The 23,155-nt window shown below is 48.5% G+C and overlaps 1 protein-coding gene across 2 annotated transcripts in view; it reads left to right on the top strand.

Annotated features, from left to right (window-relative positions):
* Nucleotides 1-8,629: 8,629 nt before the first annotated feature.
* Nucleotides 8,630-23,155, top strand: part of KIAA1958 (KIAA1958 ortholog) — a 68,624-nt gene continuing 54,098 nt past the window's right edge. Inside the window, exon 1 of one of the 2 annotated variants that reach the window (XM_054186671.1) lies at nucleotides 8,630-8,717. The gene's annotated coding sequence lies outside the window, so the exon portion shown is untranslated. The remainder of the gene's footprint in view (nucleotides 8,718-23,155) is intronic. The other variant, XM_054186672.1, reaches the window with a different exon arrangement.

The following is a 23,155-nucleotide window of genomic DNA, read 5'->3' as shown; positions in this document are numbered from 1 at the left end:
AAGAAACAGGGAGCTGTTTCAAGTTAAAGAGGAAATGGAGAACTCCATTCCCGTCCTTTTCTGTCTCAACTTTTCCTTGCAGACAGCTGCTCTAGGGAAGCTGTACAGTATTCCTTGCATGCACTTCATCAAGGCTTTCTCTGACTCTGCTTTTTATTTTCCAGGTTAGTGGGGTTTTTTTGCCTGTAAGACATTTTTGTTATTCACCTAAAGCAGAAGTAATTCTCAATAGTGAAAGAAGCTCATTCTTTACATTTTTAAAACATTTTTGTAAGAGCTCTGTCTTCCAAGCAAACACTGAAGAAATCAGAAGGTTCTCTGTATTGCAGCAGTTCACATTCTGTCTGATTTACACAGGGAGCACTGTCAACCTCATTTGTCCTTCCACGAGAAAAAGCGACTGAAACTGCTTCTTTTGTGTAGTAAAAGTGTAATGAGAGCTGAAAACAAAGCTTCTTGAACTCTCTGAAGTCATATCAGGCAAGAGGAGCCTGGAAAGTAAACTAAATTGAAATCCACAGGAATTCCATCCAAAGCAGGGTCATGTGGCGACAACTCTGAAAACGCAGAGACTGGATTCTCAAGGGTGTTTCAGGCCTCTGGTGAAGTAGCACGGGATTCAAAAGCACCTTGGGGTCTGATCATCATATGGCTCTTTCTGTGTTTCTACTAATTGCTGGTTGCAGTCTAGTAACAAACCTAACAAAGGACGAGCAGGAAGTTAGTTCTGCACCGATCTGATGGGGTGTGAATTCGGAGCGGCCTTGCGACGCCCACGGTGGCAGGATTTGTCTGCAGTGTTTCCTACAGCATCATACACATGCGAAGGGAAGGTGGCTGCTGAGCACAGCAGTCTGTCTCCGCAAGGAGAAAACTAACAGGTACCTCTGTCAGGATTTTAGCTGCCCCCAATGGGGCAAGAAGAGCTGACCCAAAGGCCAGGTGTTTTTCCTGGACACTACCATCTCTCTGTAGGCTTTTGTAAGCCACTACCTGTTTTGTATTTCGTCAATACACGCTCTTACTCACTTTGATCTTAACTCTGACTTGAAGCTAGGCATTTTCCTTTTTTTTTTAACTAACCGCAATGCAAACGGATCCAGTCATTTTGAGTCAAGAGTCAAGTGGTCTTTAGTGCTGGTACTTATTCCCCCATGTTCCTTCAGGATGTCCAGAGAAAAATGCGAGTGCCCACATGTGTGCCATAGGATGAGCTGTGAATCTCCCAGTGGAGTCTGGGAAGGGCAGGAGTCTTCTGTTAATCAGTGATTACTGGAAAAAGACAAAACCTTTGCAGTGCATTGTGATGGCTGAATCCTTGCTCAGATTGTCCCATGCTGCCTTCTACTTAGGAAACAAGCTCAGGACACTCCTTGCCTGATCACCCCTTCTAATTCAGGCTGGTGTTTCCTATAGGACCAGAAAGACGTCTGCTTGAGCGCTTGCATAAGCCGCCCTGCCCCAGCCAGGCAGAGCAGTGTTTGCAACACCCCACCATAGCCATCTACTGCAGGCGGCTGGAGCAGAAGACCACTCCCCTCAAGTTTCCCTGTTCGAATCAGGCTCCTTGTGGGCTTGTGTCCCCTGTTATTCACCCAGAAGGGAGCACGCCTTCCTCTCTTGTGGATCCCTTCAGCTCCCTGTGCCCTGGTTTCTGACCTGTGGAGCAGGGGTGTGGGATCAGTGTTAAAAGCAGCATTACAAGCGCTGAAGTCCTGTCGAGCAGGGTGCAACCAGGTGCTGTGGGGAAGGAGTGGCAGAGCAGAAGCACCATAGTCTACCAAAGGTGAACTTGGTCTGGAATCATCCCGAGAAGTGACAGAAATCTTACGGCAACATGCAGTGTCCCCACAGTCACTTTTGGACTGGCAGGTAAGTGAAGGGTAAATTAACTGTCAGCGCTTTGCTTTGAAATATTGTGTGTATTTAATTACAGATGTTGCAGGAATAAGGATATGATGCTTCGCAGGCTCTGCTTTGTAGGACCTTCCTTACATAAAGAGAAGGTGAGGCAGTGTGAGGGAGAAATTGCCTGATTTCTCTTCCTCTTTAAGGATCGCTCTTAAGGAAACGGATCATGTGATACAGCTTTGCTGTGCCTTGGTAAACAAATTGACCTTTCAAACATTACATTTCCAATGTTTTCTATAGGAAACCTAAAAATACAGACAAACATCTTATTCACTGTTATATTCTATTCTCTTTATTAGCAATTTTCCAAGGAACTTTCCAATAGCAGCATCCCTGTCCTGTCCTGTGCTTTACTGCCTGACAGTGCCAGAGAGCTGGTGTCCACAGAGGTGCTCTCAGCCTGCATGAAGGTTTTTATTCTGGTCCTGCCTATGCCAGTGTAGCTCTGCTTCACTATTACAGAAAATCCTGGGATACAAAGCCCTCTGCACAGGCCATGAGGGAAGGACTCTGCCTCCTTATTCACTAATCCCTGGCATTGACGGAGAATGTCGTAACACCCCAGCTCCACTCGTCACACCAGTTGTCTGCAAGTCAGACCACTTGTCTTCCTGCGGTTAGAGAGGAAATTGCCACCCACCTCGCTGTCCTTGACTTCCAGTCCTTGTGGCTGGGTGTCTGGAAGCTGTACCTGCCCCACAGACCCACCTCTTGCTCTGCCCTTCCAGAGCATTGATGTCCCACCAGGGAACCCACCCCTTCTCCAACCATTAATACTGATTCACAGGTGCCTGTCTCTCACCCAAGCCCTTTCATCCAGAGAAGCATGTGAGCAAAGGCTGAGTGGGTCTACCTGCTGTTTAGTCCTCTGAGAGGGGACTGCAAGAGTGCTCCAGACTGACACACAGAGGTTTTGGGGTGGGGGACTAGCTCCCTGGAATTTCTCTGCTTGTATCTTTGACTCAGCTAGATGTGGTCTCAGTGGAGATCCAGCTGTCTGCCTGCATGCTGGAAAGGCTCCCCTCACAGAGTACGGAGGAGGCAGGGTAGGACACCACAAGGTTCTGCCAGGCACTGCAGCTCTTCTGGGACCTTCTGGAACCTCCCTGATATTACTCTCTCCATGCTACAGCTGACTGATGGGGTCAAATCTTGCTTGGGTCACAGCAAATGAAGTCTAAAAAGGAAAAAGTTTCTTTTAACTCACACTGCTGTCTCAAGGGGCTGCCTTTTCCAGCAAGCTCCTGGCTGTGTGAGGAATTTTTCCTGACTCAAAAATGGCTGTAGCTTAACTTCTTGCACTGCAGGAGCTAGTTTGGTTGGGCACACATTCCTCTGAGGAACATACCTTTGAAAAACACAGCAGAGTATTCCAACTGCAATGAGACACTGGTTCATGATCTGCATTTGACTGGTGCCAGCCGTGATCAGCAGGTGTTGGAGGAGACGTGCTGATGGGAACTTATGGTGAAGTGATGCAAAAGCCTGGTGAGGCAGTGGCCTGGTCCTGCTCCTCTTCCTGTGATGCAGCCAGTCCTGATTAAAACCTACGTGTGGCCAAAAGCTGCATTCTTTGCCTTTCTCATCCCAGCTGCTCTTGTGGTATGTCTTTAGCGTATGGCCAACCTTCTGCTAAAACCAGAATTATTTTCTGATTGTCCCAGCCTGTCCAGCACCTCTCAGAGCAGCTTCCCTCCTGCTGGAACAGGGGTGCTGTTTTGCCTTTGTGTTTCAGCTGGCAAAGCTTCTGGCAGAGGGTCAGGCTCCCAACGGCTGGTGGGGGCTGATGGAGAGCATATCACAGAACGGTAGGGTTGGAAGGGACCTCTGGAGATCACCTACTCCAGCCCCCTGCCAGAGCAGGGTCACCCAGAGCAGGTTGCACAGGAGCGCGTCCAGGTGGGTTTAGAATGTCTCCAGAGTTGGAGACTCCACCACCTCTCTGGGCAGCCTGTGCCAGGGCTCTGCCACCCTCAAAGGAAAGAAGTTCCTCCTCATGTTGAGATGGAACTTCCTATGCTCAAGTTTGTGACCATGTCCTCTTGTCCTGACTCTTGTATGTGCATGCTGGCCCACCCTGCTCAGTTGGGCAGGAGCCAGCCAGCACGGCCGGGGCAGAAACTGCAGGGACGTGACTCATTCATTGCTTCCTTGATGCCTGGGTCAAATGCAGGGCAGCAGGAACAAGCCCCTTGGCATGAATCCCAGCTCACCTGCTATCCCCACACAAACGGGAAACAGGCCCTTGCCCGTGCAACTGACATGAATTGGTGACCATCTCTTCTCACAGGGGAGGTCCCTGGGAAAAGCCAAGCTCCGCGCTGCTACTGCTGGAATGGCACGGTGCTGGAGGGATGCTGGGGAAGCTGAGTGGCTTCACAACGAAGCCCTGCTGTCACTGGGCATCCGCCTGTTTTCTGTGAGGTGGTGGCACGTGTGCTCCGGTGTAGCTGTAACTCGCCGTGACCGTCAGACCTCTCTTCAAGCAGACAGGCAGGAGTTTCCAATTCTGTGATTCTGTGATTCCAAACAGGAGGGCAGCGATTCCTTTCTCTCCTGTTTGGCATCTTGCATGTCCCATTTCACAGCCTACTGGTCCGGCCGGTCTTTCCCTGTGGAAGACTCAGTTCTTGTGGGATCTGCGATGCTTTTGCCTTTGATCACTGATTTTGGCCTACTGGTGGCATTGGTGTTAGTGGGATGACAGGTAATCCATCAGGCTGCCCAGGGTTGAGAAGGGGAGAGCATGAGGTTCCTCTGAGCACCACCAGCTGTAGTTTTCCTGGCACTGGGTCCTGGAGTGCGCAAATTCCTCCTCGTCACGTGGCCTGAGAGGGCTGATAAATGGTCACAGCACAGATGGGTAAACAGAGGTTATGAGTTGCCCAAGGTCACAGAAGAAAGTCTGTGTTAGGTCTGGGATGAGGATGTGATACACCTTTCTTCCTCAGCCCACTGCATTAGTGACACGACCCTGCTGTCTCATCTGAGCATGCTGACCATCTATGAGGAGATGCTTAGACCCTCCGGCAGGCGTCCATGCCAACAGCCAGAGCTCTGCCTCCCTGTGTTTTCTGCCAGGTGAGGAACAGGAGGAGGAATGAGGAGCGGTGACACCACCTCACCACGGCAAAGTAGAGGCAGGGCAGCCCGCCCGCCCTGCAGCGGCCAGCACAGTCCTGTCGAGTCAACACCAGCAGCTCTCCTTCCCGGAGAAAACCTGGATTTCGCCGGGACATCAGCATGCACTGCTCGCTGCCCTTCCAGCGCAGTTACTAATACTGGGATTGAGCGAAAATAAGTTAATCTAAAACTGCAATTCTGTGCTGAAGTGCTGGTGACATTGCTAGGCTAGCTGAGCTCTTCGGCAGCGTGTATGATACCAACCAGAAACCTCTGATGCAATTACAGCCCTGTGCACAACGCTGCGGGGATAATAGGGCGCAACAGCCAAGAACCATGTCAGAGGTTTGAGAAGCATTTTCAAACCCTCTTTTTAATTAACGAGTGCAGACACAGCATTGAGCTGGGGCTGCTCCTAACAATGAGGAAGTGAAGGAGTAGAAAGAGGTGGGGGGAGAAGGTGGGAGGAGGGCAGATTTTGAGGCTACTTTGTCCTGTTGCCACAGAAAAGCATGAGAGAAAAAAGAGAAAACCTAAGAAAAAAATGCAAAGGAGTTGGGAGAAAGGAAGGAAGGATCAGAAATTAGAATGAAGAAGGCATATAAGTAAGACAGGTAATGGCTTTCAAACTGTGGCTTGCGGACTGCTTCCAAGTCAACTGCAAAGTTGACTGCAAAAAGCACGTTTGTGTGCAATTCAGCAATCTATGGCGAAGGTTTGGCCAGCGGAGTCAGCTCCTCTGCTGCAGAGAGGAGGGGAACTACAGGACTGAAGTCCAGGCGCAAGCCCCTTCTGCTGCCTGACTGCACGTGATGTGCCTGGTTTTAAGGCCCCCAGGGACGCAGAGCGTTTGTTTAGAAGGCAGTTCTCTTCTTCAGGGATTCCTTATTGACATCATTTGTGAGAATGTAACTATTTGGTCTTGAAAAGAGGGCTCAGCAGCCCCACCTCGCAGGCAAACTGAGCACTGGTTTGAACCCTATGGACCTGTGCTGCCTCTGCCCAGAGGTGCGTTTGGTGGCAGAGGGGTACGGTGGGGGCATGTCCCTGAAGAGCAGACCACCCCAGCCCCTGGAGGAGCCTGTGGACACAGCAGAGTTCGGGAAGGTGGTGGTCTTGTCCTTGATGTTGCCAGTGTTTTGACTCCAGGTCCTTGCTCTAAAAGCGAGATGTGGGAGCAGGGTGTCATGTGTTTGGTCATTATGGATGGGGGCAGACCCATCCACTCCTTTACTCCCTGGAGTAATTACTTCTTCCATGTAGGGTTCTCCATCCTTAGGAGCCTAACACTGAATGTTAATTTTGGAGTATTAAAGACCTCCGCTGAGTTGCAGTGAGATGACAATGACATCCTACTGAAAACGACAGGAGCAGAAGGGATGCCAATCTTCCCCAGGCGAGGTTAACGCTGCTACCAGATTCCCCCGCCGCATCGCAGGCAGACCGGGAAAGAGCACTATTTTTGGCACGAATACACTTCCAGATTGCCTCCATTATACTCTTGCGTAAGCATTGTTGCCATCGTAGCTCATAGCATGTGTTAGCCCGTTCAAGTTTTGCAAATGTTGGCATAAGGAACATGAGGAAAGGAAACCTCTGGGGCATGGAGCAGGCGGCTTGGACGGCTGATCTCCTCCCAGCAGCATCCAGGCCCCGTCTCCTTCTGGAGTGATGCAACAAGGCAGGGAAAAAAAGCCCAAGCGAGGAGATGCACAGAGTTTGCTTTGGCACATGCCTTGCTTATTGTGGGAGAACCAGCACCCAGAGAAAACACTGCAAGCACATGGTGAGCCCTCCTGTGGTTAACTGCAAAAAAGTCCTCCTGTGAGTAATGTTGCTGCTGAGATCTGTGGTTGCAGGCAAACGAAGAAAGTTGCAGTTTTTACAACAGATAACTTGCAATTTTTATTGCCCTATATACAGACATAGGAGGGGTGCACGTGTGTGTGTATACCCCACATAAAATTAAAAAGCACGTGGTGCTGTACCTATGATCTCATGCAAAAAAGTGAAATAACTACTAGTGTGTCTCTGTGTCCGTACAGAATAATTGAACGTCAGTCATAGAACCATAGAACCATAGAATGGTTTGGGTTGGAAGGGACCTTAAAGACCATCTAGTCCCAACCCCTGCCATAGGCAGGGACACCTCCCACCAGACCAGGCTGCTCAAAGCCCCATCCAGCCTGGCCTTGAACACCTCCAGGGATGGGGCAGCCACAGCTTCTCTGGCCAACCTGTCCCAGTGCCTCACCACCCTCACAGTGAAAAATTTCTTCCTAATATCTAATCTAAATCTCCCCCCTTTCAGTTTAAAACTGTTACCCCTCGTCCTATCACTACACTCCCTGATAAAGATCCCATCTCTCCTGTAGGCCCCCTTTAGGTACTGGAAGGCTGCTAGAAGGTCTCTCCAGAGCCTTCTCTTTTCTGGTCATTTGGAGACAGCTACTTTGAGAAACTCGGCTGCTGTTAAGTCATCAGATCTTCATCGGAAAAATCAGATTACACTATTTTATGTCAGCTGAGAACGTTTTCCTTGGTGTTAGTGAGACCCTCCCGTTTTTGCGTGCCCACGTTTCTCCCCTTGTAGTTGAGGGTGAAGGCTCCCACCCGTGGCAGTGCAGATGAAGTGGCTCTTTGCCGGCTCCCACTCAGGGGTGGCCGGTGGCCACCACCACCGAAGGTTTGCTGCCTTGTGCCACACTGGGAGGATGCAGTGTCTCCTCCCTCCAGCGACACCCCACAGTCTGTGGTGGTGGGGGGTGTGCGGGGGTGTGTGAGGAGTGCAGGGGGTGTAGGGTGTGCGTGCGGGTGTTTGGGGGCTGTGCAGGATGTGTGCGTGGAGGCTGTGGGGTGTGTGCGCAGTGCGTGCAGGGGGTGTGGAGTGCCAGGGGATGTGTGTGGAGGGTGCGTGGGGTTGCAGGGGGTGTGCGGGGTGGGTGCGTGGGTGTGTGGAGTGTGCAGTGGGGGGGTGTGCGGAGGGCGTGTGCAGGGGGTGTGTGGGGTTGCAAAGGGTGTGCCGGGGGTACGCGTGTGTGCCGGCTGTGTGTGGGGTGTGCGGGTGACGTGCGTGTGTTCCGGGTGTGTGTGGGGTGTCCCGGGGGTGTGCGGGGTGTGAGGGGGGGGTGTGCGGAGTCTGTGTGCCGGATTGCAGGAGGTGTGCGGGGGGTGTGCGGGGGGTGCGCGGGGTGTGCAGGAGGATGCGCAGGGGCTGTGCGGTGTGCAGGGTGGGTGTGCGGAGTCCGTATGCAGAATTGCGGGGGCCGTGCGGAGGATGCGGGCGGTGCGCAGGGGGATGCGCGGGGGGTGCGCGGCGTGCGGGGCGAGTGCGCGGAGTCCCTGTGCGGGATCGCGGGGGTTGCGCGGGGCTGCGCGGGGGGTGCCATTGCACACTTCCTGCGGTGTGTGCGACCGGCGCCGGTTTCCGGTGGCTGACAGGAGCCGGAGCCCGCCGCTGCCTCCTCCGGCGCGGAGTACCACCGCGCAGGGCCGCGCACACACACGCACGGCGGGGCGGGGGAGGAGGAGGAGGAGGAGGAGGAAGAGGGCGGAGGGAGCAGAGCAGCCCTTCCCCCGCCCCCCCCCAGCCCCCCCCGCCCCCAGCCCCCGAGCACTACCTCGGTAGTCCCCCCCATGCGATACAGGCGACATCGCGCAGCCTCCCCGCCCCGCACCTGCAGGTACGTGACCCGCCCAGCTGCACTCTCTGTGTGCTGGGGTGGGGGTGCGGGGGTGTGTGTGTGTGTGTATTTTTGCGTGGGGTGCGTGTGTGTGGGGGGGTGTGTGTGTGTGCGCGCATCCAGCGCTGCCCGCCGAGAGGGGGGGGGCGGGCGGTATTCCCCCCCTCTCTCTTTGTGCGCAGCGGAGGGCTCGCCGGGAGCCTTCCCCGGGCAGATGCAGCCCCCTCCCCCGGCCCCCCGTCCGGCCTTTCCGTGGGGCAGGGGTAAGTGTCCCCCCCCCCGCCCCCGCTGTTGCACGGGAGGTGCCGGTGCGGGGGGAGGCGGGGGGGGTCGAGGTTTGGCACACCATAGGGAGCGGGGTGTCCCCCCCACCCCCCGTTGCATCCTCTTGCAAAAAGAAAAGCGACCCTTCCTGCCCCCCCCCCCCCCCCCCCGCAGGCTCAAATAGAGATGGAAAGGGGGTAGCCGGGGGTGGGGGGGGTAAGGCTTGGGGACCCTGCGGGGGGGCAGAGGGGCAGTGTCTGGTTGGTGTGGTCTGGGTCCCCCCCCCCCCCCGGGGGGTTCAGCCCCACGGGAGAGCAGGGGAGCGGCGGGGGGGGTCCCCCCTCGTCCCCCGCCCGAGCAGGCAGTGGGGTGCGGGCTGGGAAAGGCAGCCAGCCCCTCGCAAACTTGGCTTGTCACCGAGATGAGGCAGGAGCGATAAAGGGAAGCCAGAAAACTGTGAAACAAGCTTGGAAAAGATGGTTAAAGGCGAAGGAAAAAGAGTGGAAACGATGCAGAGATCTATTGAGCCTTCCACGATTTAATTCCGGCTGTCAGAAACAGAGACACTTTCCAGCCAAAGGAATAACTGTGACACATACGTTAAAACTCACCTTCCATCTACAGTGTTAATGGTTATAAATATCCCCTGAACGCAGCTGGTTATTCAGTAGTACTAGATGTAGAGTAAGGCTGTTTCCATTCGAGTGAATGAAGATCTGTCATAGAAACAAAACAATACGCCGGGTAAAAATGAAGTCCTCGCATACGCCTGGCTTTTGACATCTGAATTGTTAATCCGTGAAGTTTGCTTTTGCCTGCCTTCCCCGCCATTCCCCCACTATCCTTCCCAGAAATACAACCTCTGCTAGTGGTGCTGCAATGCTAAAACTGCGATAGATGCTAAAGCTTGATGAGGAACTGCTAGGGACAGCAATGGCTTTCCTTTTTTCTGTTGATTTGAAGAGAAATGGGACCAAGCCCTGCGTGTGCTTGTTAGCAGCAGTGAGAATTTGCATAAATCAAATGGTTATATCCCTAGATGTAATCCATTCTGGATGACGGCTTGTCAGGTCAGGGACTTTCCTTCTTTAAACAGTAACCCCAAAAAGGTCTTCTCAGGTCAGGAGTGACCAGTTCCTGTTCCACACACCCCCCCCGGCCCCGGCTGCTACGGTTCCCCTCCGTATAATTCAGAGCTCGGACCGACAGGGCTGCACTCATGTGGTACTGCAATTAACCTAATAACCCCTGCCAGTGCCGTGCTGGGGCTGCACACCTGCCCCACCGCACAACGTGCGTCGGCTCAGGGTGCTCCCAACCCATCGGCATCGCCAGGAGCCCGGTCAAATCGCCTTGGGGCCTCGGATCTGCCACTTGTCTCCGCCTGATTTTTTTCAAACGTCATTTCAGGCTTGGCTAAAACCTATCCCTGCCCACCCCTAAAGCCACGCAAAAGGCAAATTCGGCTCATGCCTTCTCCTGCTGTCCTGTGCCGAGCCACCTGGCGAAGTGACGCCCGCGGCCCCTCTGTCCGCTCTGCCTTTCAGCAGAAAGCTGCTTTAAAGCCTCCTGCTCAAGTTTATCAGCTCTTTGCAAGCCCTCACAGGTCAACTAACAAACCAACCTGACAGCTTAAAAACCTTGCGCCCAAATGAGTAATAATGAGATAAGAATGGTCAAAAAGATGCAGTGTGAACTAAGTATTAACGGAAAGTGTTCAGAGGATAACAGATGGTCTTACATGCAGTGTAAAAGCTTGTCGTGAGGGAGATCAGCATGGAATTACTCTTTCTGGTGTTGCCTGTAGCTCATCTGAAGAGTGTAGCACAGGTCTTGCATATTCCACTAAAGTACCTGGGTTTCCAGGAGGTAACTTAACACTTGTGGAGAAACTCTAACAACTCAAGTACTTTTTAGCAAGCTGGTGTTTTGTTTTGCTTTGTTTTTTAAGCAAGTTTACATTGATGTTGCTGCTGTACTGGTGCATCGGTGCACTAGTAGTCTCTTTGCTATGCCAGAAAGTTTCCTGTGACTGAATTTAATGAAAGTTTCAAAAGCATGGTGTAATTCTCTTCCGTTCACGCGATGATAATGGATTTATAGTCACTGAGTTCCCAAAGTGGTAGTAGTTTGCTTTGTTAGCAGCTCACATCTGGCAGTCACCAGGTGGACCTTCAGTGGCCACCGAACCTCGCCTTGGTGCCAGTTTGACCGGGCTGTCGCGTGTCCACACGCTACGGCTCATCGGAGACTATTGGAGTTTCTGCAATGCCATCTTTCAGTATTTTCCATCTCCTGACTTTTTGTGCCTTTCTGTCAGCTACGAGATGCAGGCAGGAGAGGTCTGAAGGTGATCCCAGGCGCTTGTCTCCATGGTGCTGCTGTTTGTCCACACCTGCAGACTGGGAGCGATAACCCATCCCCGCGCAGCACAGGGGGGTGGTGTGAAAATTAACGACTGTTTGTAAGGCACTTCACGGGAACTTGTACATGGCAATTAGTCCTCTGGAGGATTGTTATGCACCTGGTAATTCAAGTGTAACTAGCTGAATGTAAGGGTCTGCTGTCAGAGGTTATTGCTGCACACCTTTCTGCAAAGTAAAACCGGGTGAGGTGAAGGTTGGTGACTTAAAGTACTGCAAATTTTTACCAGGTTTTCCGTTTCCTTTTCTGTGAAAAATATTCAAAAAGGTGTGTTAGTTTGAGTCAAATATTTCCGTGGTGGATCTGCATAAAAGCTCAAAGGAACTCGAAAGACTTACACCTTAGTACTGTTAATAATGAAGAAGACCTGGGGGAGCACGACCGCTCTATCTTCAGTTACTTGACCTTGGCTCTGATTTCTTGATTTATGAACTTTATTTACTGGCAGGGCTGGTGAATTCTCTTGCAAGACAGAAATTACAGTGTGCCAGCCCTCCCTCGTTTCCGTGGTAACGAGTACACCGCACAGATTCCCTAATGAGACCCTTGGCTGGCCACTGATTGTCTGCGTTTTTCTGGTTTGGTAGTTCTGGGCCTTGAAGTAAATAGAAGGTCTTGGGCATATGACCATCAGAACTCAAGCAGTCAAAATGGAAACAGAAATGAAAGAATAGATGGCACGGTGAGAAGGTATTGTAACTTAGCCTCAGTCACAGGCACACGGATGGGATACAAGCAGATAGCTTTCAGTATTGTGTTTTCTTCTGAGAAGGGTATGGTGAGAAGGACCCATCCCAGAGTTTAGTTTGAGCTCTGTGTACCTCTTCTGTGGCCAGCTGAACATGCAAAGAAGCAAGTTATTTTGCATCATCTGGGGGCTGTTCTCAACTACAGGTGTTTTCCACATTTCCTAGTCTGATGTTCGTAGTTTCCTAGTTCCTTTGTAGTGCTCCATGCCCTTTTCTTATTTATTGTTTAGCAAGAGGCAGGATCTGCAAACTTCTGTTCACTTTACTGCTGTTAGCTCAGAGACATCACATGAGTCCTGTTGGACCCAGGCATCTTGGGGTTTCAGTCCTGTGAAAAGTTACAGGAACAAAAGTTTTCCTGTGAGTGCGAAATCACAGGATTAGATTTGTGGTATTCACGGAGTGATCGCAATGGGCTTCTGCAAGTTTTTATTTCCACTGCAAGAGTTCAAGTAATTGTTTTCCAAAAACAGCTAGTGTACCTAAAATATTTTACGTAACGTGGTTTATAAATCTGTGTAAGATAACTGGAAGAGATAAGGGGAGGGAAGAGGTGCCTCTGCCCTTTTCTCTCCAGCTTTGCTTATTTCATTAATTTTCTCACTCTTTTTTTGGTATGGTCTGCCCTATTATTTTCTTCTGTGATTGTCAGTGAGTGAGTGTCTTTGGTCAGTGTGGACAATCGGGGAAAAAAAACCAAAACCAAAATGTTTTTTAAAAGCAGGAACATAAACATATAGCAGTGGGCAAACATCCAAACACGCATGTCACTTAGCTTTGGCAACTGGACTAGATGAGAAGTTTTCTTTTCTTGAATCATTGATGCTGTAGCTTGAACGCCGTATTGTTTAGGCCCTTCACCTATGAACAGCTGCATCTTAATGAAAGAAATAGACAGGAAAGGTACCTGTGACATAATTATCTTCTATGGCAGTTTTATTCAAAAGAGGTGTTAAGCTGGAAGCAACTGAATTTAGTAATTCTGAATTTCAGTGGCTATCCTGTCATGGGTTATGGCTGGAGAAAAGAAAACCCGCTGGTGGTCTAGGAGTTTGCACCGAAATTCTTTCTTTGCCCTGCCAGAAGCAGCCTCTAAATGACCTGTAGTGCTTGGCTGCGTATTAACCCACCCGGCCTTAAAGATTGCTGCTGGCTGTGGCAAACGGAATAAAACTCACTGGAACAAGTGGCGGGTTAGAAATCCGTCTAAAAGGGAAGGCTCCAGTGGGAAGCCGTGAATGGCCGAGAGCCAGACAGCAGGCCGTATTGAGGCTCCTGGTTGCCGATCATCGTCTTTAGTTTCAGAGGCAGCAGCATTTAAAAGCAGTGTTTTCCCCTGCGCGGGGGAGAGCTGGCCTGCCAACAAGGCAGCTGCCTTTCTTAAAACCTGTTCTTGGGTTCTGCTGTTTTGGCGGCCGGTGTCAAATGCCATCCCCGGCACATGCACACACACCTCCCCAAAAAAAGCAGAGTTTCTAGTATGTCTCTGCTGAACCCAACCATTATTTTGTGGGTGTGAATTTCCACATGGCCAAGGCCTGTGGTTTACAAGCTGTTTTGGGAAATCACTTAACCGTTTGCCCAGTAGTGACCCAAAATAACAGCTGTCGTATTTTATACATATGTAAAGATGTATCATACGTAAATATGAACAATGCACAAATATAAAATTATGCATATTTATAAAAATACATATAATAAATACATAAATAATATTTGTACTACATATATCATTTATTTTGATATTGTGTTATTATGTATTACATACAATTTAATATATTATAATCTCTTATATTAACATGGTATGCATGTTGTTTATTGTTATTATTATTGTTTTTATTGTTGTTGTTAATTATATTACATTATGATTGTTGTTGTTATTATTATTACTATTGTTATTCCACATATTCTATTTAGTAGTCAGATGAGAGAGAAAAGATAGGTCTGGCAGAGAAGGTGTCTGACTTACGGGGTGAAGGATCTGTCCTGCTCCCAAGTCCTATCCAGTGTTTTCCCGAATGATGCAGCGGAAGGAATAACACGCCTCCCTCCGTGCTGCACCTGCGCGCAGCAGGAGGCTGGAAGGACCCGCAAAGACCTGGGAGCAGAGAATCGGGTTTCAAAATCATTTCAACAGGTTGGAGGTGTGGGCTGGAGAAGACAGGGTGTGAGCTGTAAAATGCAGGATTCTGCTCTGTGGCCAGGTTAGGGAAATGCTGAAATTACAAGCCAAATTTTTTGGCCAACAATATTTTTTTTTTTAGCCAAAAGAGAAAAAAAATTGTTCTGCAAAGGGGAAGGGAGTAGCTTTGCTCCATGGGCAAGGTGGATGGGACACAAAACAGGTATTTTCAGTAGGAGGGAAGGTCATCAAAACGCGCTCCCTTAAGGAAAAGGCTCGTGAAGCTCTGGGATAACTTGTGAGGATGTGGCCATGGGAGGTCCACACAGCGAGGTTACCTGAGCATCTGCCAGCAGGGAGGGAGGAACTGTGTCTGCTTAGGAGGACCCCTAATTTTACTGATTTTTCTTTCATGATTAAACCCCTAGTCTGCAGGAAGTTTTTCTCTAGAACAGGAGCATAATGGAGGTTTCCCAATGGGGCTGAAGGAAGACAACCAGAAACTTTTTTTTTTTTTTTTTTTTTTTAATAGGAAGTAGAATTGGGGCAGGAGAAGGGTGTCTGTCTGAAGTTGTAGGTGACTGCAAAGCGCAACCCCGTCAGATGGAGCAGTGCAACCCACTGTGATGGTGTGAAGGGGTGCGGGGAGGGATGTCGATGGCATGAGGAGGAAAACGCTGTGGCAAGATGAAAATGCTTTTCAACTGGCATATCTTCATCTCGGTCCTTGTCACAGTACCGATATCTCCCTAGAAGCAGTCCTGGTGCCGGAAAGTGCTTGAACAGTTAGAAACCTCCTCCCTTTTTTTGAACAGCACGCTAGTACGGTATTTACACCTTAGCTGGGAGGCAGTCAGGAGTTTCCAGAATGACAGCCGAAATTAGGGAAAAATGAGCTTTTGGCACACGCTTGGTGTTGCAGTGTTTTCTTAACTTTTCTGTTTGTTTCCTCTCCTTAAACCTGAAGCCGCAGCCCGTAATTTCTGTATTTCTGATGTCTCTCCAGCCTAAGTACAGCGGGGAGAGGGTGTATTTACGTTCTCTGCTAAGTGTTCTGAAGCTGTAGAGAAGACCCTCGTCGCCCCGTGATAGTTTGCAAAATCTGCTGCAGCACACCATAAGGAGCCAGCATATTTTAGCTGGTAACACTCCAAATGTCATCGCTTAGAATTTGCAAAATATTGCAGGATGGGAAAAAAATTTAACTACTCTCAAAATGTAGAAGCTGACAATTTTTTTTTTAATCTGTGGGATTTTAATCCTTGCTGTTGAGCCAGTTTTGCACAGAAGATGCCGATGTGCTCATTCAGTGGAATTTTCTATTCTCCATCATATGGATTATCCCCTTGCAGCAGTCCTTAGTCACGCCAGGTCATGCCACTCTACGCTGTGAGGTTAAATATCTACTCCAGTTTTATTGTAGCTGAAAGCTTTTTATAGAGTCTTTTTTGTGTGTGTGTGTGTGTGTATGTGTGTCTTTAACGAGGAAAGTGAGTATTTCCTGTCTGAAATTTAGATTTCATACTGTCTTTTTTTAGCATTATTAGGGGGAAAAATAATGTCTGGCTTCTTTCTTTTTTTTTTTCCCCCTTCTTTTTTAGTTAAAGCATATTTTAACCTTCTCATCTATAACTATAAAATGAAGGGTGCCTTTTTAGAAACTGAGCTCTTACTCACAGACTCAACGCTGAATTTTTTAGACCCAAGAGGCAAACATTTATTGTGCAACCAGTAAACTGCAATTGAAACTGTTCTGTAAAGTGCTTGACATAGTTTGTGCCAGATGTGTGAATCCTAGCAATTTCAGCAGACTTGATAAGTGTTGATGACTTAATTTTCAACCATTCAGGTTTTAACATTTCCCTCTCCGATTTCCAAAAATACAGTTAACTGTTGTGGAACTAACCCAGTTAAAAAGAAGTGCTGTCTTTTATACCAAATAAATGAACATTAAATATCCAACAGCAGGTTGATAATTTCCAAATCTTCTAGATTTCAAGTTACGTGTCAATGTAGCTTCTCCTTACAAATTTAAAACTTGTGCTCCTAAGGCAAGACATGCAAAAAACACCCCTCATGCAAATAACTGTTGTCCAAAACCTCTTTCAGTAAAATCCTGTTTTCTGCACACAGCTTCACTTCATAGCAGGATATAGCTAAGAACCCCATAAATGGCATATTTTCGCTGAACTGAATATTACGAATTAAACAAGCAAGTGAGGTCTCCACCCACTTTATCTGAGCCAGTGCCTGGCATCAGCCTAAAAACCAGGCAGGGCGGGGGGCGTTTGCTGAACGGGCAGCGTGATCCGATTGAAATGCTAGTGACTGGTGAAGATGTTTTGTCTGGGGACAGCTGGGTCAGGTATTTTTCATTTTAGAAATCTGTCTTGATTTGAGGGAGAGAAGGTATTTAGGTGGCGGGGAGGAGTGAAGAATGCCAGAAAATTACATACGCAATATGTATAAATCCATAGTATGTAGATTTTTTTTGCCCTTTGTCTTGCCATAAATAGTCTCAGGGGTCAGCCCTATAACATATTAGACGTTATAGTGTAATCCAGCAAAACACAGGTGAATAATTCTCCCATAAACAGAAGCACTGGTCAATTAATGCGTGCAAATTTTAGTAGGTAATTAAGTTGCATGCATTTTTTTCCCTGTATTTTTTTTCCCAAATTGTCTGTGAATAAGTTTCCCCTTCAGCTAGTTTTTTTGTCTTGTTAGATAATCTATTCCGAAATAATGAGACTGATTTTTCAGTATGGAAATGTACAGCAGCCCTTCTTAGCAATGTATTCACATGTATGGAAAAAAAAAAAGGCTGTCTGGCAGAGAAAAAAAATTAAAAATTTGTAAACTTGGATTTACAATTTCTTTTGGACTGCGAGAGAATACATTATACTGAGCATCACAGATAAGTCATGTTTTGGAAGAGCTCCACAAGATAGTGAAGCATTACTGGAATATAGCATCAGGCAATTTATACGGAGGGTGGTTATTCACCCGGCCCTTTATTTGCAAGAAGCATTCGACACTTTAATTGAGCTCTCTTCAATATGCTGCATCTGCTTTAATGCTCTGTGTTTGCTGTATGCATTTCAACAGCCTCATAAAGATGGTCAAAATTTGTTTTGGTCTAGCCAAGGAGTCAAGGAGAAATAGCAGCTCAGAGCCATGTTCTAGAGATATGCACTATTAACCATTGCAATTTAATTTTGTGTGTGTGTGTGTGTGTTAACATTCGATACTTTACTGTTGGATAGTTAACTCTGTAAAGCTAAGTGACCTCTTTCCAGCGAGGCATCTCTAAAACTGTCTTCACCTCTGCTGACCTCGTGGATACTGATTAAACTGTTTGGCTGTGTTTGATTAGCTTAGTTTACAGACCATTTAACTGGTGCAGAAGTATTTACATGGGATAATACTGTGGCGATTAAGACGAGGGAAGTAGAAACCTGGAACCACTTCAGCAGGCTTTATGAAACAAAGAGATGTGAATCCAGCATGTCTGTGTGTGGATTTGCCCTTTGGGCTCAGGGATTTATTTTTCTTCTGGAGGAGAAGTCGCTCTTGCTCCTTCAGTGGAAGGCGGTGATTTCCCCCCGTGCAGCGGTTCCCCTTGTGGCCGTACCCTGGTGTCAGTGTCCTGACTGTGGCTGCGAGATTCACACTTGGCATGAGCAATAGGTTTTTTAACAAGACACAAGCAGAGCAAATTGCTCCGTGTTTTACTTCATCGACACACTACGGCTGTCCTAGCAGAATTAAAAAGTGGAAAGTCTGAGTGAACGCATCTAGACATCAGCTGTTCAGTGTCTTTCTTTGGTTGCCTCCACCTGTGAATTTCACTACTTGGAAGACAGGTTTTCTTGTTCCCACCGGCATAGCTGGGGTAAATTTGTAATATTACATTATATCCATCCCTTTCATCAAATGCCCTTTTTTTCCACTACTAATGGCCACTGGGCAGTTATCTTCATTGACATGTTCCAAGGGAGTTGCTAGTCTTTTCTTTTTTCCTCTCTTCTTTTTTTTGTCAGACTATAGTTCTTTGGAAGAAATTGTTGTGAGCAGTGCACATTCCCTTTTTTCCTACTCAGGTCATTCATCAGGAGGGACTTCATTGTGCCTCTCAATGAGGAGATGGAGGACCATCTGCCTGTGGCTCTTGAGGCTCCTGCGTGGAGGAGGCAGCTGGAGCCTTTGCTCAAATGCAGTTTTGCCCTGGCCCACACAGATGTTGTTGTCGTGGTTGGGTTGGGAAAGTCAGTAGGAAGGCTTGAAGGACACACCTCGTGGCCTCAACGGCACTGCACAGATCTTCCTGTAAAATTAAGGCACCCTTTGGTAGCCTTGGAGAGGGCAACAGGTGGGGACATCCTGGCTATACAGAGGGACCAGAACTTTTGTGTGGGTGAACCTGCCATTCCTCTGGGGCTTATGTGGGTTGTCCATCTGGAACAGTTTGGAGGTGCACTGAATTTCCTGCAGTCTTGCATGAGCTTTTCGTCCAGGGCTGATGTCCCAAGAAATGTGCTTCTGGGGCCAGGTTAAGCAGAGGTTTGCAGTGCTGTCTGGTGTAAAAGTCTCCTCCCAGCCAACCGGCGACTGGGGGAGTTGGACCCAGGCCCCCATGACTAAGGCCAGAGCCCTCCGTCAGCGAGGTCCTTCGCACATGGTGGGAAGGTTTGCTGTTCCCATTGCATACTGCTTTTACGTGGATTAATAGGGGCTCTTAAGGCATGAGGTATCTTGTTGAAGCTTTATTGAAGGTCGAGTAAATTAAGTCGTACAGGTCATTTTCCTCTGCTTGATTCCCCTTTCCTCTCTATTTAATGACTACTTTGAACATTCTCACAGCCATCAGGGGTCTAGCAGTTTTCCCTCATGACTGTTGCACAAGTGGGATCCTATCTGGTTGCATTTGTTTTAAGTGCTGCACTACTTTTAATTATGCTCTGCCTGTGCAAGGTACTTTCTCAAAAATAATAGAAGCATATCACTTTTGCTGTATTTATAATTATACTACAAGGAATTCAGAAGGATGTCAAACTAAAATTTGTGCTGATATGACATGCTGTTTGAGGAACAACGTCTTGTTTTTGTTGTCTGTGGGGCTTTTTGCTGGTTGCAGGGGACTGACAAAACAGCATTACCATTTTTCACATGGTTTGACCCATTAGATTGTTTGGTGGAAAGTATTTGAGTAGGCGGCAAATTGAATTGCTTTTACATTTTCAAGACACTTAAGATAGAAAATAGAAAAGACAGCACTAGATAAACATGCTGCATGTATAATAATATTACTGCCAAGGAAATTTAATTCAGTCTTCAGTGATGGGTTTGGGCAGATGTGTTGCATTCAGCTAGAGATAAGGTAATGCATGCAGCGCGGTCTCAAGTAAGTAGGAACAGAATGAAACTGATATTTTGCATTAGTTGTGTATTATTTATTGTATTTGATATAAGTGTACAGCAGACACCTGATACTACCACCATCTGCCTGGTATCAGATACTGTGTCTGCATGTGGAAAGGGTAGGGTGGTCCTGTTTGGACTTTCCGTACAAGAGCTGCCTCAGAAAAGCTTTTATTTTGTAAACAACTACTTTGCTAGTGCTTTTCTGGGTAATTTTCTTTCCTTGCTAAGGCTGTAGTTCTGTCATTAAAAATTAAAATTTGCATTAGTAGAATCATAGAATGGTTAGAGTTGGAAGGGACCTTAAAGATCCTCTAGTTCCAACCCCCTGCCATAGGCAGGGACACCTCCCACTAGACCAGGTTGCTCAAAGCCCCATCCAGCCTGGCCTTGAACCCCTCCAGGGATGGGGCATCCACAACTTCTCTGGGCAACCTGTTCCAGTGCCTCACCACCCTCACAGTCAAGAATTTCTTCCTAATATCTAATCTAAGTCTCCCCTCTTTCCATTTAAAACCATTACCCTGCGTCCTATCACTGCACTCCCTGATAAAGAGTCTCTCCCCATCTTTCCTGTAGGTCCCCGTTAGGTACTGGAAGGCTGCTAGAAGGTCTCCCCGGAGCCTTCTCTTGTCCAGGCTGAACAACCAGCCCTCGGATCATCTTCATGGCCCTCCACTGGACCCACTCCAACAGGTCCATGTCCTTCTTACGTTGGGGGCTCCAGAGCTGGATGCAGTACTCCAGGTGTGGTCTCACCAGAGCAGAGTAGAGGGGCAGAATCACCTCCCTCGACATGCTGGCCACGCTTCTTTTGATGCAGCCCAGGATGTGGTTGGCTTTCTGGACTGCAAGTGCACACTGCCAGCTCATCTTGAGCTTCTCGTCAACCAACACCCCAGGTCCTTCTCCTCAGGGTTGCTCTCAATCCATTCTCCATCCAGCCTGTATTTGTGTTTGGGGCTGCCCTGACCCAGATGCAGGACCTTGCACTTGCCCTTGTTGAACTTCATGAGGTTGGCATGGGCCCACCTCTCAAGCCTGTCCAGGTCGCTCTGGATGGCATCCCTTCCCTCCAGTGTGTTGGTGGCACCACACAGCTTGATGTCATCAGCAAACTTGCTGAGAGTGCACTCAATCCCACTGTCCATGTCGCTGACAAAGGTGTTAAACAGTGCCAGTTCTAGTACTGACCCCTGAGAAACACCACTTGTTCCTGGTTTCCACTTGGACATTGAGCCATTGACTGTAACCCTTTGAGTTCGACCATCCAGCCAATTCCTTATCCACCAAATGGTCCCTCCATCTAACCCATGTCTCCAATTTAGAGACAAGGATGTCCTGCAGGACACAGTCAAATGCTTTGCACAAGTCCACGTATTAGTTGGCCACTAGCATGCAATGGTCCCAGTATTTTATCTCAAGACAGTGAAAAGCAGCAGTTGTGATCAACTGTTGTAAGAAACCAACATTTCTGTGCTGTGAGGGTAGGAGACTGCAGGAAGACAGTTTTGGGATAGTTCAGTGTGAGAATATACTGTGAAGGGGAAGAAAGTGTCAAGTTTTGAAAAAGTGGTTTGCCTGACTGCTCTGAAGAGGTAGATGTCAGTAATATGCTTAGATGGAGAATGAGAGAAGGAAGAAAACAACACAAAAAATGCAGAGAAGTTTCCTACCATTCAAGCAGGAAATAAAGTGATGTAAGAAACTATCTGGTGCATCAGATAGTCTGGTGGCTACACAGCTCGTTGCTGTTCAGGTGGGAGATGAGGTGGGACTCTCAAACTTGAGTTTGCCTCAAAAGCCACGTAACTCAGAACTGGTGCTTCCAGAAAGAGCTTACTGTATTTTGGTATAAATCTCTCAAGGGAAAACCAAGTTCTGAATCAGGTTCTCTAGGCAAGAGACTACAGTTCCCTCTGAAATGGTCAGCAATGGTCTGCCTTGGTCCTGTCTGCTCTCCATCCAGCAGCCCCTGAAGACCCCAAGGAGGTCCACGTGGGCTGTCCACGGTGCACTAGCCTTTGCACCATAGAAACATGGCTCACATTTTGTAGAAGGAGAAACTGAGCCAGAGATGTGTGATGAAGGGGTTTTTTGTTGATAAAGGCCATTATGTGCAGTCAGAGACCACTGAGCTCCTGACTACACCCCATGTTGACAATCACCTCTGGGGTGATGAGCTGGGGTTGCCTTGCTGTGCCCAAGAGTGCTGACTGCTACAGGGATTTTCCTCCCTGCCTGCAAAGGGGTGAACTCCGGAGGATAAAAGAAGGGTGTCATAGCATTGGGCTTGAGCTGTGCAGTTGCTGCTGCAAGTGTCTGCCCCAGAGTTTGGAAAGTTTTGTGTTTGGACAGACCACCATCCCCAAGGCTGGAGATACAAGGACAAGAGCTCTGTTTGTTAGGCTTTTTTTCTGAATCATATGGCTGGATTTTCAGCTAGCCCATTAGTGTCAGGTTTCTAATTAAAGGAAAACAGCCTATTTGCCACTGCCACCCCATCACTCCAAAAGCAGAGTTGTTTCCAGAGCGCAAAACCAGTGATGCAGTCCCTGAGGAAGGGGACTGCAGGTCTGGTGGTCTTACAGGTCAGAGGGGCACAAAATGGGGAGAATGTCGTGGAGGACACACATGTATAATAGCAAGGATAAAGGAGGGGGAACATGAATGAACAGTCGCAGACCATCCTGCACAGGCACAGCACCATGAGCTGTCCTGGCCGTTTAACAGTAACCTGCTCCTGTTGCTTTCTTGGGTCCCACGTCAGCCAGGGCTGGGGATGTGGTAGAAGTGAGACACAAAATACCCTTCCCCACAGGCAGGGTCAAAGCAATAGGTTTTTCTGGTAAGAGGAGGGAACAACATTCAGCATTGTCTTTTGGGGGATGATACCTTAGCCAGTGATACCTTGAGGGGAAAGGGACTACAGCTAGGCAGCAAAAAGAAAAAAACTGGGCAATGAAGGAGGTATCTGGTGCTGCCTGGTGCTCATCAGGAGATGCGCTTACTGTGTGTGGTTCATGTGGACCTCGTGCTCCACTGCACCTGCAGCATGCAAGCCACCAGGCTTGCCTCTGCAAAGCAACATACCCCCGTTTTGCTGAAAGAAACGGAAAGTTTTTTTGCTCTTCCTTATGGGATGTGTGTGCTTGTTATGCTCGGGGAGCACAGACTAACCTGGGCAGGCAGGCAGACAGAAAGACCATGCATACCCTGGGGCAAGGCAGAGTGTTTGTTCTGACAAAATCCGATTTTATTCTGGGTTTTTTTTGTGTTCGTAAAGGCCTCTGCAGTGCACGTTGTGGACTGAGTGGGCTGGGAGTGTGAAGTTGCAGACTGCTGGGGAGAGCAGTTTTTCAGGAACTTTTGCCGCTGTAAATGAAACCTGTGGCCTGTCTGGTTGCCAGCTTCTTCTTCGCAGTTAACAGAGAAGGTTGTCTAGAAACTGCCATAAA

Source organism: Rissa tridactyla, chromosome Z (assembly GCF_028500815.1).
Source record: "Rissa tridactyla isolate bRisTri1 chromosome Z, bRisTri1.patW.cur.20221130, whole genome shotgun sequence".
Taxonomy (NCBI): Eukaryota; Metazoa; Chordata; class Aves; order Charadriiformes; family Laridae; genus Rissa; species Rissa tridactyla.
The sequence above is the reverse complement of the archived record's forward strand: the minus strand, read 5'-3'. Positions and strand labels throughout refer to the sequence as shown.